The sequence below is a fragment of the Arachis ipaensis genome, chromosome B1 (genome assembly GCF_059453495.1).
Source record: "Arachis ipaensis isolate K30076 ecotype BB chromosome B1, ASM5945349v1, whole genome shotgun sequence".
Classification (NCBI taxonomy): domain Eukaryota; kingdom Viridiplantae; phylum Streptophyta; class Magnoliopsida; order Fabales; family Fabaceae; genus Arachis; species Arachis ipaensis.
In genome coordinates this window covers 43146387-43159496 of record NC_142436.1, presented here as the reverse complement: position 1 = coordinate 43159496, position 13110 = coordinate 43146387, and the positions used below count along the sequence as shown (strand labels likewise).

Sequence of the window (13110 nt, the reverse complement as noted above, 5' to 3'; positions counted from 1 at the left end):
TTTCAAAATACTATTCCTAGTCAAGTTAAAAATTAAGATAAAGAGTTTTAAGTTAATTCCTAAAATATTTTCTAATACTTTTAACCATTAAAGATGAAGAACGAGACTTAATCTTGAAAAAAGTATTAATGCATTAATCAAAATAAAGAAAACACTTACATTATCAATCTATAAAATCAAACAGAGCTCCTAACCTTTAACAAGAGAGGTTTAGTTACTCATGATAAAGAAAATAGCCTAAAGCTAATGAGATGCTAGATTAATCCAGTTATGATCCTCTGATTTCCTTATTCTGTGAACCATACGTTCACTTATTTATATCCTAACTTCTATCCTAGAATTCAAATTCAAAAACTAAATCTAATCTTATCTTTTGAAGGATAAGATAGATAAAAAGAACACTTCAAATATAATCTAAAATTAAATATTAACAACCAAATATTTTCTTTCTAGAAGAAATTCATGCTAACTAATCATTCAAATCTTGAATCTTAGGATTGAATTTAGAGTTTCCTGGGAGAAGACATGGACTTGGCATTGGGCTTGATCCACTAACACCTAACTTGGATACAATTTTAGGCCACCGGGAGTGAAAAAATCACTTGAATGCGGGCTCCGAGAGTTGCCGCTGGACGCTCATGTTGTGGTCTTCATTGGGGCCAGGCTTGAATGTCGGAAGTAGGGTGCCAACACTTGAGCACCATCAAAGAAGCCCGATAAATTCATATTTTACGATTATTTTTGGCTTGAAAAGAGTTGATTTTATCAACTTACCTTGCATTTATTACTTGAAATTGCATATTTTTGTGAATCTCTTCCTAATTGTGCTTAATTGTGAAAAATATATTTTTTTATGCTTAAAATGTTAAATTTTAATTCACTTTTCTCCCATTCGATACTTTGATATGTTTGCTTGAGTGATTTAAGGTTTTGAAGGCAAGAATGACTTGAAAAAATGGAGAAAAAGCATGCAAAAGTGGAGAAACCATGAAGAAATGAAGCTTTAGAAATCTGCCCAGTTGTGCGTACGCATGCCTCATGTGTATTGGTGCACGAAATTGTGATCATCAATGGCGCCAACAACTTGGTACGCACAATTGTAATCTCAACTCTTTGTCACAACTCCGCACAACTAACCAGCAAGTGCACTGGGTCGTCCAAGTAATAAACCTTACGTGAGTAAGGGTCGATCCCACGGAGACTGTCGGCTTGAAGCAAGCTATGGTCATCTTGTAAATCTCAGTCTGGCGGATTCAAATAGTTATGGAGGATTGATAATTAAAAGATGAATAAAATATAAAATAGGATAGAGATACTTATGTAATTCATTGGTGAGAATTTCAGATAAGCATATGAAGATGCTTTGTTCCTCCTGAACCTCTGCTTTCCTATTGCCTTCTTCCAATCATTCATACTCCTTTCCATGGCAAGCTTTATGTTGGGCATCACCGTTGTCAATGGCTACTTCCCGTCCTCTCAGTGAAAATGGTCCAAATGCGCTGTCACCGCACGGCTAATCATCTGTCAGTTCTCGATCATGTTGGAATAGGATCCATTGATCCTTTTGCGTCTATCACACGCCCAACACTCGCGAGTTTGAAGCTCGTCACAGTCATCCCTTCCCAAATCCTACTCGGAATACCACAGACAAGGTTTAGATTTTTCGGATCTCAAGAATGGCTGCCAATAATTCTAGCCTATACCACGAAGGTTTTAATCTTAGATTAGAAACCTAAGAGATACACATTCAAGCTTGATTGCATGTAGAACGACAGTGGTTGTCAGGCACGCGTTCATAGGTGAGAATGGTGATGAGTGTCACGGATCATCACATTCATCAAGTTGAAGAACGAGTGTATATCTTAGAGAAGAAGTAGGCGTGAATTGAATAGAAAAACAATAGTACTTTGTATTAATTCATGAAGAACAGCAGAGCTCCACACCTTAATCTATGGTGTGTAGAAACTCTACCATTGAAAATACATAAGAACAAAAGGTCTAGGCATGGCCGAATGGCCAGTCTCCCAAAGCGTGAACATATAAGTTCAAAGATGAAAAGTGTGTAAAAGTCCCCCTAATACAATAGCAAAAGGTCCTATTTGTAGAAGACTAGTAACCTAGGGTTTATAGAAATGAGTAAATGATGTAGAATCCACTTTCGGGCCCACTTGGTGTGTGCTTGGGCTGAGCGTTGAAGATTTCACATGTAGAGGCTTTTCTTGGAGTTAAACGCCAGCTTTTGTGCCAGTTTGGGCGTTTAACTCCAGCTTTTATGCCAGTTCTGACGTTTTGACGCCAGAATTTCTATGCTGACTTGGAACGCCAGTTTGGGCCATTAAATCTCGGGCAAAGTATAGACTATTATATATTGCTAGAAAGCCTAGGATGTCTAATTTTCAACGCAATTGAGAGTACGCCAATTGGGCTTCTGTAGCTCCAGAAAATCTACTTCGAGTGCAGGGAGGTCAGAATCCAATAGCATCTGCAGTCCTTTTTCAGCCTCTGAATCAGATTTTTGCTCAGGTCCCTCAATTTCAGCCAGAAAATACCTGAAATCATAGAAAAACACATAAACTCATAGTAAAGTCCAGAAATATGATTTTTATTTAAAAACTTATAAAAATATAATAAAAACTAACTCAAACATACTAAAAACAATGCCAAAAAGCGTATAAATTATCTGCTCATCACAACACCAAACTTAGATTGTTGCTTTTTCCCAAGCAACTGAAAATCAAATAGGATAAAAAGAAGAGAATATACAATGAATTCCAAAAATATCTATGAAGATCAGTCTTAATTAGATGAGCGGGGCTATTAGCTTTTTGGTTCTGAACAGTTTTGGCATCTCACTTTATCCTTTGAAGTTCAGAATGATTGGCATCTATAGGAACTCATAATTTAGATAGTGTTATTGATTCTCCTAGTTTAGTATGTTGACTCTTGAACACAGCTACTTTATGAGTCTTGGCTGTGGCCCTAAGCACTTTGTTTTCCAATATTACCACCGGATACATAAATGCTACAGACACATAACTGGGTGAACCTTTTCAGATTGTGACTCATTTTTGCTAGAGTCCCCAATTAGAGGTGTCCAGAGCTCTTAAGCACACTCTTTTTGCTTTGGACCACGACTTTAACCGCTCAGTCTCAAGTTTTTACTTGACACCTTCACGCCACAAGCACATGGTTAGGGACAGCTTGGTTTAACCACTTAGGCCAGGATTTTATTCCTGTGGGCCCTCCTATCCACTGATGCTCAAAGTCTTGGATCCTTTTTATTTCACCCTTGCCTTTTGGTTTAAAGGGCTATTGGCTTTTTCTGCTTGCTTTTTCTTTTTCTTCTCTTTTTTTTCGCATATATTTTTTTTGCAAGCTTTCCGCTGCTTTTTCTTGCTTCAAGAATTATTTTTTATGATTTTTCAGATTATCAATAACATTTCTCCTTTTCCATTATTATTTCAAGAGCCAACAATTTTAACATTCATGAATAACAAATTCAAAAATATGCACTGTTCAAGCATTCATTCAGAAAAACATAAAGTATTGCCACCACATCAAGATAATTAATCTGTTTTAAAATTTGAAATTCATGTACTTCTTTTTCTTTTTCAATTAAAAATATTTTTCATTTAATAAAGGTGATGGATTCATATTCATGGCTTTAAGGCATAGACACTTAGACACTAGTGATCATGTAATAAAGACACAAACATAGATAAATATAAAGCATACAAATTCAAAAAACAGAAAATAAAGAACAAGGAGATTAAAGAACGGGTCCACCTTAGTGATGGCGGCTAGTTCTTCCTCTTGAAGATCTTATGGAGTGCTTGAGCTCCTCAATGTCTCTTCCTTGCCTTTGTTGCTCCTCTCTCATGATTCTTTGATCTTCTCTAATTTTATGAAGGAGGATAGAATGCTCTTGGTGTTCCACCCTTAGTTGTCCCATATTGGAACTTAATTCTCCTAGGGAGGTGTTAATTTGCTCCCAATAATTTTATGGAGAAAAATGCATCCCTTGAGGCATCTCAGGGATTTCATGATGAGGAATTTCCTCATGCTTTTGTACATGAGTGGGATCTCTTGTTTGCTCCATCCTATTCTTAGTAATGGGCTTGTCCTCATCAATGAGGATGTCTCCCTCTATGTCAATCCCAGCCGAATTGTAGAGGTGGCAAATGAGGTGAGGAAAGGCTAACCTTCCAAAATAGAGGACTTGTCAGCCACCTTGTAGAGTTCTTGAGGTATAATCTCATGAACTTCCACTTCCTCTCCAATCATGATGTTATGGATTATGATAGTCCGGTCTATAGTAACTTCAGACCGGTTGCTAGTGGGAATGATTGAGCGTTGGATGAACTCTAACCATCCCCTAGCCACAGGCTTGAGGTCATGCCTTCTTAGTTGAACCGACTTCCCTCTTGAATCTTTCTTCCATTGAGCACCCTCTTCACAAATGTCTATGAGGACTTGGTCCAATCTTTGATCAAAGTTGACCCTTCTAATGTAGGGGTGTGCATCTCCTTGCATCATTGGCAAGTTGAATGCCAACCTTACATTTTCCGGACTGAAATCTAAGCATTTCCCCTAAACCATTGTAAGCCAATTCTTAGGGTCTGGGTTTACACTTTGATCATGGTTCTTGGTGATCCATACATTGGCATAGAACTCTTGAACCATTAAGATCGCGACTTGTTGAATGGGGTTGGTGAGAATTTCCCAACCTCTTCTTCGAATCTCATGTCGGATCTCCGGATATTCACCCTTTTTGAGCTTGAAAGGGACCTCGGGGATCACTTTCTTCTTGGCCACAACTTCATAGAAGTGGTCTTGATGCACCTTTGAGATGAATCTCTCCATCTCCCATGACTCGGAGGTGGAAGCTTTTGCCTTCCCTTTCCTCTTTCTAGAGGTTTTTCCGGCCTTAGGTGCCATAAATGGTTATGGAAAAACAAAAAGCAACGTTTTTACCACACCAAACTTAAAATGTTTGCTCGTCCTCGAGCAAAAGAAGAAAGAAGAGAGTAGAGGAAGAAGAAATAGAGGAGATGGAGGGGAGTTAGTGCTTCGGCCAAGGGGGAGAAGTAGTGTTTAAGATGTGTGAAAATGAAGGGGTGAAAAGTGGTTTATATAGGAGTGGGGAGAGGGTAAGGTTCGGCCATGTATGAGTGGGATTGGGAGGGAAAGTGATTTGAATTTGAATGGTGAGGTAGGTAGGATTTATGATGGATGGATGTGGATTGGTGAAGGGTTTATGGAGAAGAGGGTAGGATTTGATAGGTGAGGGGTTTTTGGGGAAGAGGTATTGAGGTGATTGGTGAAGGGTATTTGGGGAAGAGTATTATGAAAAGGTGTGAAGAAGAGAGAGAGCGAGTTGAGGTTGGTGGGGATCCTGTGGAGTCCACAGATCCTAAGGTGTCAAGGATTTCTCATCCCTGCACCAATTAGGCTTGCAAAACGCCCTTTGCTGCCAATCCTGGCGTTAAACGCTAGGTTGCTGCCCATTTCTGGCGTTTAACGCTAGCTTCTTGCCCTTTTCTGGCGTTAAACGCCAGTCTGGTGCCCATTTCTGGCGTTAAACGCCCAGAATGGTGCCAGACTGGGCGTTTAACGCCCATTCTGCTGCCCTTACTGGCGTTTAAACGCCAGTAGGCTTCTCCTCCAGGGTGTGCTGTTTTTCATTCTGTTTTTCAGTTTGTTTTTGCTTTTTCAATTGTTTTCGTGACTTCACATGATCATCAACCTACAAAAAATATAAAATAACAATGGAAAATAAAAATTTAACATAGATAAGTAAAATTGGGTTGCCTCCCAACAAGCGCTTCTTTAATGTCAGTAGCTTGACAGTGGGCTCTCATGGAGCCTCACAGATACTCAGAGCATGATGATGGCCTCTCAACACCAAACTTAGAGTTTGGTTGTGGCCTCCCAACACCAAACTTAGAGTTTGAATGTGGGGGTTTTGTTTGACTCTGCATTGAGAGAAGCTTTTCATGCTTCTTCTCCATGGTTACAGAGGGAGATCCTTGAGCTTTAAACACAAGGGAGTCCTCATTCACTTGAAGGACCAATTCTCCTCTGTCAACATCAATCACAGCTCTTGCTATGGCTAGGAAGGGTCTGCCAAGGATGATGGATTCATCCATACACTTCCCAGTGTCTAGGATTATGAAATCAGCAGGGATATAATGGCTTTCAACCTTTACCAAGACATCCTCTACAAGTCTATAAGCCTGTTTTCTTGAATTGCCTGCCATTTGTAGTGAGATTCTTACAGCTTGTACCTCAAGGATTCCTAGCTTCTCCATTACAGAGAGAGGCACGAGGTTTATGCTTGACCCTAGGTCACACAGAGCCTTTTCAAAGGTCATGGTGCCTATGGTACAAGGTATTGAGAACTTTCCAGGATCTTGTCTCTTCAGAGGTAATTTCTGCCTAGTCAAGTCATCCAGTTCGTTGGTTAGCAAGGGGGTTCATCCTCCCAAGTCTCATTACCAAATATCTTGGCATTTAGCTTCATGATTGCTCCAAGGTACTTAGCAACTTATTCTTCAGTAACATCTTCATCCTCTTCAGAGGAAGAATACTCATCAGAGCTCATGAATTACAAAAGTAAATTCAATAGAATCTCTATGGTCTCAGTGTGAGCCTCAGATTCCCATGGTTCCTCATTAGGGAACTCCTTGGAGACTAGTGGACGTCCATTGAGGTCTTCCTCAGTGGAGATCACTGCCTCTTCCTTCTCTCCAAGTTCGGCCATGTGGGTCATGTTGATGGCCTTGCACTCTCCTTTTGGATTTTCTTCTGTATTGCTTGGAAGAGTACTAGGAGGGAGTTCAGTAACTTTCTTGCTCAGCTGACCCACTTGTGCCTCCAAATTTCTAATGGAGGACCTTGTTTCAGTCATGAAACTTTGAGTGGTTTTGATTAGATCAGAGACTATGGTTGCTAAGTCAGAGTGGCTCTGCTTAGAATTCTCTGTCTGTTGCTGAGAAGATGATGGAAAAGGTTTGCCGTTGCTAAACCTATTTCTTCCACCATTACTGTTGTTGAAGCCTTGTTGAGGCCTCTGTTGATCCTTCCATGATAGGTTTGGATGATTTCTCCATGAAGGATTATAGGTGTTTCCATAGGGTTCTCCCATGTAATTCACCTCTTCCATTGCCGGGTTCTCAGGATCATAAGCTTCTTCTTCAGATGAAGCTTCTTTGGTACTGCCTGTTGCTGCTTGCATTCCAGACAGACTCTGAGAAATCATATTGACTTGCTGAGTTAATATTTTGTTCTGAGCCAATATGGCATTTAGAGTATCAATCTCAAGAACTCCTTTCTTCTGATTTATCCCATTATTCACAGGATTCCTTTCAGAAGTGTACATGAATTGGTTATTTGCAACAATTTCAATGAGTTCCTGAGCTTCTGCAGGCGTCTTCTTCAAATGAAGAGATCCTCCAGTAGAGCTGTCCAATGACATCTTGGACAGTTCAGACAGACCATCATAGAAGATACCTATGATGCTCCATTCTAAAAGCATGTCAGAAAGACACCTTTTGATCAATTGCTTGTATCTTTCCCAAGCTTCATAGAGGGATTCACCTTCCTTCTGTCTGAAGGTTTAGACTTCTACTTTAAGCTTGCTCAATTTTTGAGGTGGAAAGAACTTTGCCAAGAAGGCATTGACTAGCTTTTCCCAAGAGTTCAGGCTTTCTTTAGGTTGTGAATCCAACCATGTTTTAGCTCTGTCTCTTACAGAAAAGGGAAAGAGCATAAGCTTATAGACCTCGGGATCAACCCCATTGGTCTTAACAGTGTCACAGATTTACAAGAATTCAGCTAAGAACTGATGAGGATCTTCCAATGGAAGTCCATGAAACTTGCAATTCTGTTGCATTAGAGAAACTAATTGAGGCTTAAGCTCAAAGTTGTTTGCTCCAATGGCAGGGAGTGAGATGCTCCTCCCATAAAAGTCAGGAGTAGGTGCAGTAATGTCACCAAGCACCTTCCTTGCATTGTTGGCATTGTTGTTGTTTTCGGCTGCCATAGCTTCTTCTTGTTTGAAAAGCTTTGTTAGGTCCTCTACAGAGAGTTGTACTTTAGCTTCTCTTAGCTTTCTCTTCAAGGTCCTTTCAGGTTCAGGATCAGCCTTAACAAGAATGTCTTTGTCCTTACTCTTGCTCATATGAAAAGAGAGGAGAAGAAAATATGGAATCCTCTATGTCACAGTATAGAGATTCCTTGAGGTGTCAGAGGTAAAGAAGAATAGAAGGAGAAGGTAGAGAAGAGAGAATTCGAACTTATCAAGAGGGATAGAGTTCGAATTGTACATTGAGGAGGAGTGTTAGTCCATAAATAGAAGGATGTGAGAAGAGGAGAAGAATATTCGAAATTAAAGTAAAAAGATTTTAAAAAAATTAAAAGAAATTTTGAAAATTTGGTAAATGATTTTTGAAAACTAAGATTGGAAAAGAAATTAAGTGATTTTTGAAAAAGATTTTGGAATTAGAAATAAAAAAGATATGATTGAAAATTAATTTTGAAAAATATGTGATTGAAAAGACATGATTGAGAAGATATGATTGAGAATCAAATTAAAAAGAGAAAGTTTTTAAAATTAAAGTTGATTACTTGACCAACAAGAAATTAAAAGATATGATTCTAGAATTAAAACTTTTGATCCTTTCTTAATAGGCAAGTAACAACTTGAAAATTTTGAATCACTAATTGTAGCAAGGATTTTCGAAAATAGTAATAAATAAAAAAAATTGAAAAGAAATTGATTTTGAAAGGATATGATTGAAAAGATATGATTTGAAAAAGATTTGATTTTGAAAACTTATGAAAATTTGCAAAAGATTTGAATTAAAAACAAAATCTTCCCTCTAGTGTCCTCTTGGCGTTAAACGCCCAGAATGGCATCCATTCTAGCATTTAACGCCCAAAATACTACCTTTTTGGGCGTTTAACGCCCAGCCAGGTACCCTGGCTGGCGTTTAAACGCCAGTTTTCCTTCTTCATTGGGCGTTTTGAAGGCCCAGCTTTTTCTATGTAATTCCTCTGCTGAATGTTCTGAATCTTCAATTCTCTGTATTATTGACTTGAAAAGACATAGTTTTGAAAATTTTTCGAATTTTTAGAGAATAATAACAAAATGAAACTAAATCATGAAGAACTAAGATCAAATAAACAATGCATGCAAGACACCAAACTTAGAAATTTTCATATTAGAAACACTAACAAAGTGAGAATCATATGAGAAACAACAAAAGACACAAAATAAGAGAATTTAAAGATCAGAGCAAGGAAATCATCAAGAACAACTTGAAGATCAATGAAGAACATATTACATATATTCGAAAAATGCAAGAAGAATAAAGACATGCAATTGACACCAAACTTAAAATTAGACCCTAGACTCAAACAAGAAACATAAAATATTTGTGATTTTAAGATTTTATAAATTTTTTTGTGATTTTTCAAAAATTATTTGGAAAAGAAAATAAAGAGATTCAAAATTTTTAATGAGAATTCTAGGAATTATTGCAATGTTAGTCTAAAACTCCGGTCCAGGAATTAGACATGGCTTACTAGCCAGCCAAGCCTTCAATGAAAGCTTCGGTCCAAATCACTAGACATGGCCAATGGCCAGCCAAGCTTTAGCAGATCATTACTCTCAACAGCAAAATTGATAGAAATCAACAAGCTCTTGTGATGATAAGTTGAAACCTCAGTCCAAAAGATTAGACATGGCTTCACAGCCAGCCAGACTTCAACAGATCACCATGAAACTCTAGAATTCATTCTTAAAAACTCCGAAGAACAAAATAGAAATTTTTTTTTTTGTATTTTTGAAAAAAATTTTTTTTCGAAAAAAAGCATAAACATACAACAAAATTACCTAATCTAAGCAACAAGATGAACCATCAGTTGTCCAAACTCGAACAATCCCCGGCAACGGCGCTAAAAACTTGGTGCACGAAATTGTGATCATCAATGGCGCCAACAACTTGGTACGCACAATTGTAATCTCAACTCTTTGTCACAACTCCGCACAACTAACTAGCAAATGCACTGGGTCGTCCAAGTAATAAACCTTACGTGAGTAAGGGTCGATCCCACGGAGACTGTCGGCTTCAAGCAAGCTATGGTCATCTTGTAAATCTTAGTCAGGCGGATTCAAATGGTTATGGAGGATTGATAATTAAAAGATGAATAAAATATAAAATAGGATAGAGATACTTATGTAATTCATTGGTGAGAATTTCAGATAAACGTATGAAGATGCTTTGTTCCTCCTGAACCTCTGCTTTCCTATTGCCTTCTTCCAATCATTCATACTCCTTTCCATGGCAAGCTTTATGTTGGGCATCATCGTTGTCAATGGCTACTTCCCGTCCTCTCAGTGAAAATGGTCCAAATGCGCTGTCACCACACGGCTAATCATCTGTCGGTTCTTGATCATGTTGGAATAGGATCCATTGATCCTTTTGCGTCCGTCACACGCCCAACACTCGCGAGTTTGAAGCTCGTCACAGTCATCCCTTCCCAGATCCTACTCGGAATACCACAGACAAGGTTTAGACTTTTCGGATCTCAAAAATGGCCACCAATAATTCTAGCCTATACCACGAAGGTTTTAATCTTAGATTAGAAACCCAAGAGATACACATTCAAGCTTGATTGCATGTAGAACGACAGTGGTTGTCAGGCACGCGTTCATAGGTGAGAATGGTGATGAGTGTCACGGATCATCACATTCATCAATTTGAAGAACGAGTGTATATCTTAGAGAAGAAGTAGGCATGAATTGAATAGAAAAATAGTAGTACTTTGTATTAATTCATGAAGAACAGTAGAGTTCCACACCTTAATCTATGGTGTGTAGAAACTCTACCGTTGAAAATACATAAGAACAAAAAGTCTAGGCATGGCCGAATGGCCAGCCTCCCAAAGCGTGAACATATAAGTTCAAAGATGAAAAGTGTGTAAAAGTCCCCCTAATACAATAGCAAAAGGTCCTATTTGTAGAAGACTAGTAACCTAGGGTTTACAGAAATGAGTAAATGATGCAGAATCCACTTCCAGGCCCACTTGGTATGTGCTTGGGCTGAGCGTTGAAGCTTTCACGTGTAGAGGCTTTTCTTGGAGTTAAACGCCAACTTTTGTGCCAATTTGGGCGTTTAACTCCAGCTTTTATGCCAGTTCTGGCATTTTGACACCAGAATTTCTATGCTGATTTGGAACGCCGGTTTGGGCCATCAAATCTCGAGCAAAGTATAGACTATTATATATTGTTGGAAAGCCCAGGATGTCTACTTTCTAACACAATTGAGAGCGCGCCAATTGGGCTTCTGTAGCTCTAGAAAATCCATTTTGAGTGCAGGGAGGTCAGAATCCAACAGCATCTGCAGTCCTTTTTCAGCATCTGAATCAGATTTTTGCTCAGGTCCCTCAATTTTAGCCAGAAAATACCTGAAATCATAGAAAAACACATAAACTCATAGTAAAGTCCAGAAATATAATTTTTATTTAAAATCTAATAAAAATATAATAAAAACTAACTCAAACATACTAAAAACATACTAAAAACAATGCCAAAAAGCGTATAAATTATCCGCTCATCATGTACGCATCTTTTGGAAAATTGCCAATTTGTGCATACTCATCCCTCATGTGTACGTATCTTTTTCAAATCATGCGTACGTATCGCAAATGCGTACGTATGACTTGCTGCACGTGATTCACTTAAGTGAACAGATGGGTCGTGATTTTAGGCCAATTTTGGACCTAATCCAACTCATTTCTGAAGTATTTGAAGCATAGACCAAGGGAGGATCAACCAGATAGTGTTAAAATAGTTTTAATTTATGTTTTTTTTTATCATATTTTGGGATAGAATTCTAGAGAGAGAAACTCTAATTTTTCTTTAGAATTTAGGGTTTCTTAGTTTAATTTCTCCGTAGTTTAGGTTTTAATTATTATTTTTAGTTTTCTTGAGCGAGTAAATCCTAAGAGTATTTTAACACCCGATACCTTGAACCAACTGGTTTGAAAGTGTCGATTGAAAGTTTAGTTTAAAAGCCGTCTTGAGATAAAACGCTTAGAGGCAAAGCCAAGTGCAATCACCTCAAAAATAAAAGGATTAAGAAAAGAAAACAATCATCACAAGAAGAAAAAGGAAGAAGAAATGCTGTCTTTGAGGTGAAAATGTATAAAGAGACCTCCATAATATCATCCAAATGAATTTTCTAAGCTCTAAGACTTTCAAGTATAAGGACTAACAAGTATTGGAATTCATGCATAAGCATATGATTAAGTTCACCCCATTATCTCTTGATCATGTTACTTACTGAGACTTCAAGCAATTATTCAACACATTTCAATCAAGGAAATCTTCTATGCATAGTTCTTGTCTTGTTTGGGGACAAACAAGATCTTAAGTTTGGTGTTGTGATGCATGAGCATATTTAGTTGTTTTTAGTCATTCTTTCTTTGAATAAAGTTAATGATCTCTTGTTTTTTATTAAGATTTTCATGCTTTTAATAAATGTTTGTTGAATTTTCCTTCTTTGAACAAAGTTAATGAATTCCTGATGTTAATCGAGATTTTTGTGCTTTAATCAAGGTTTCTTGGAATTGCTTTGCGCTTTGATGAGCGGATATTTTATATGCTTTTTGGCATCATTTTCATATAGTTTTCATTTTGTTTTATTTAAGTTTTATTATATTTCCATAGGTTTTAGTGCAAAATTCATATTTTTAGATTCTACTTTGAGTTTGTGTATTTTATGGTGATTTCAAGTATTTTCTGGCTGAAATTGAGGAGTTTGAGCAAAAGTCTAATTTAGAGACAGAGAAAGGACTGCTGATGCTGTCATGATCTAACCTTTATGCACTCGAAGGAGCTTTTTTGGAGTTACAAAAGTCCAAATGACGCGTCCTCAATGGCTATAGAAAGCTAACATCCAGGGCTTTCCATAAATAGATAATAGTTTATACTTTGCTTTGGAAATGAAGGTCCAAAACTGGCGTTCAACGCCAGCCACCTACCTTATTCCTGGCGTTGGACGCCCACAAGGGAGTAGTTGGCATCCAACGCACAAAAGGGAA

The 13110-nt window shown here is 37.9% G+C and overlaps 1 non-coding gene across 1 annotated transcript; it reads left to right on the top strand.

Annotated features, from left to right (window-relative positions):
- The first annotated feature begins 7531 nt into the window (after nucleotides 1-7531).
- LOC148576363 (small nucleolar RNA R71) lies at nucleotides 7532-7639 on the top strand. The gene has a single exon (XR_015903603.1). It is a non-coding gene; the product is annotated as a small nucleolar RNA R71 (small nucleolar RNA).
- The last annotated feature ends 5471 nt before the right edge of the window (nucleotides 7640-13110 follow it).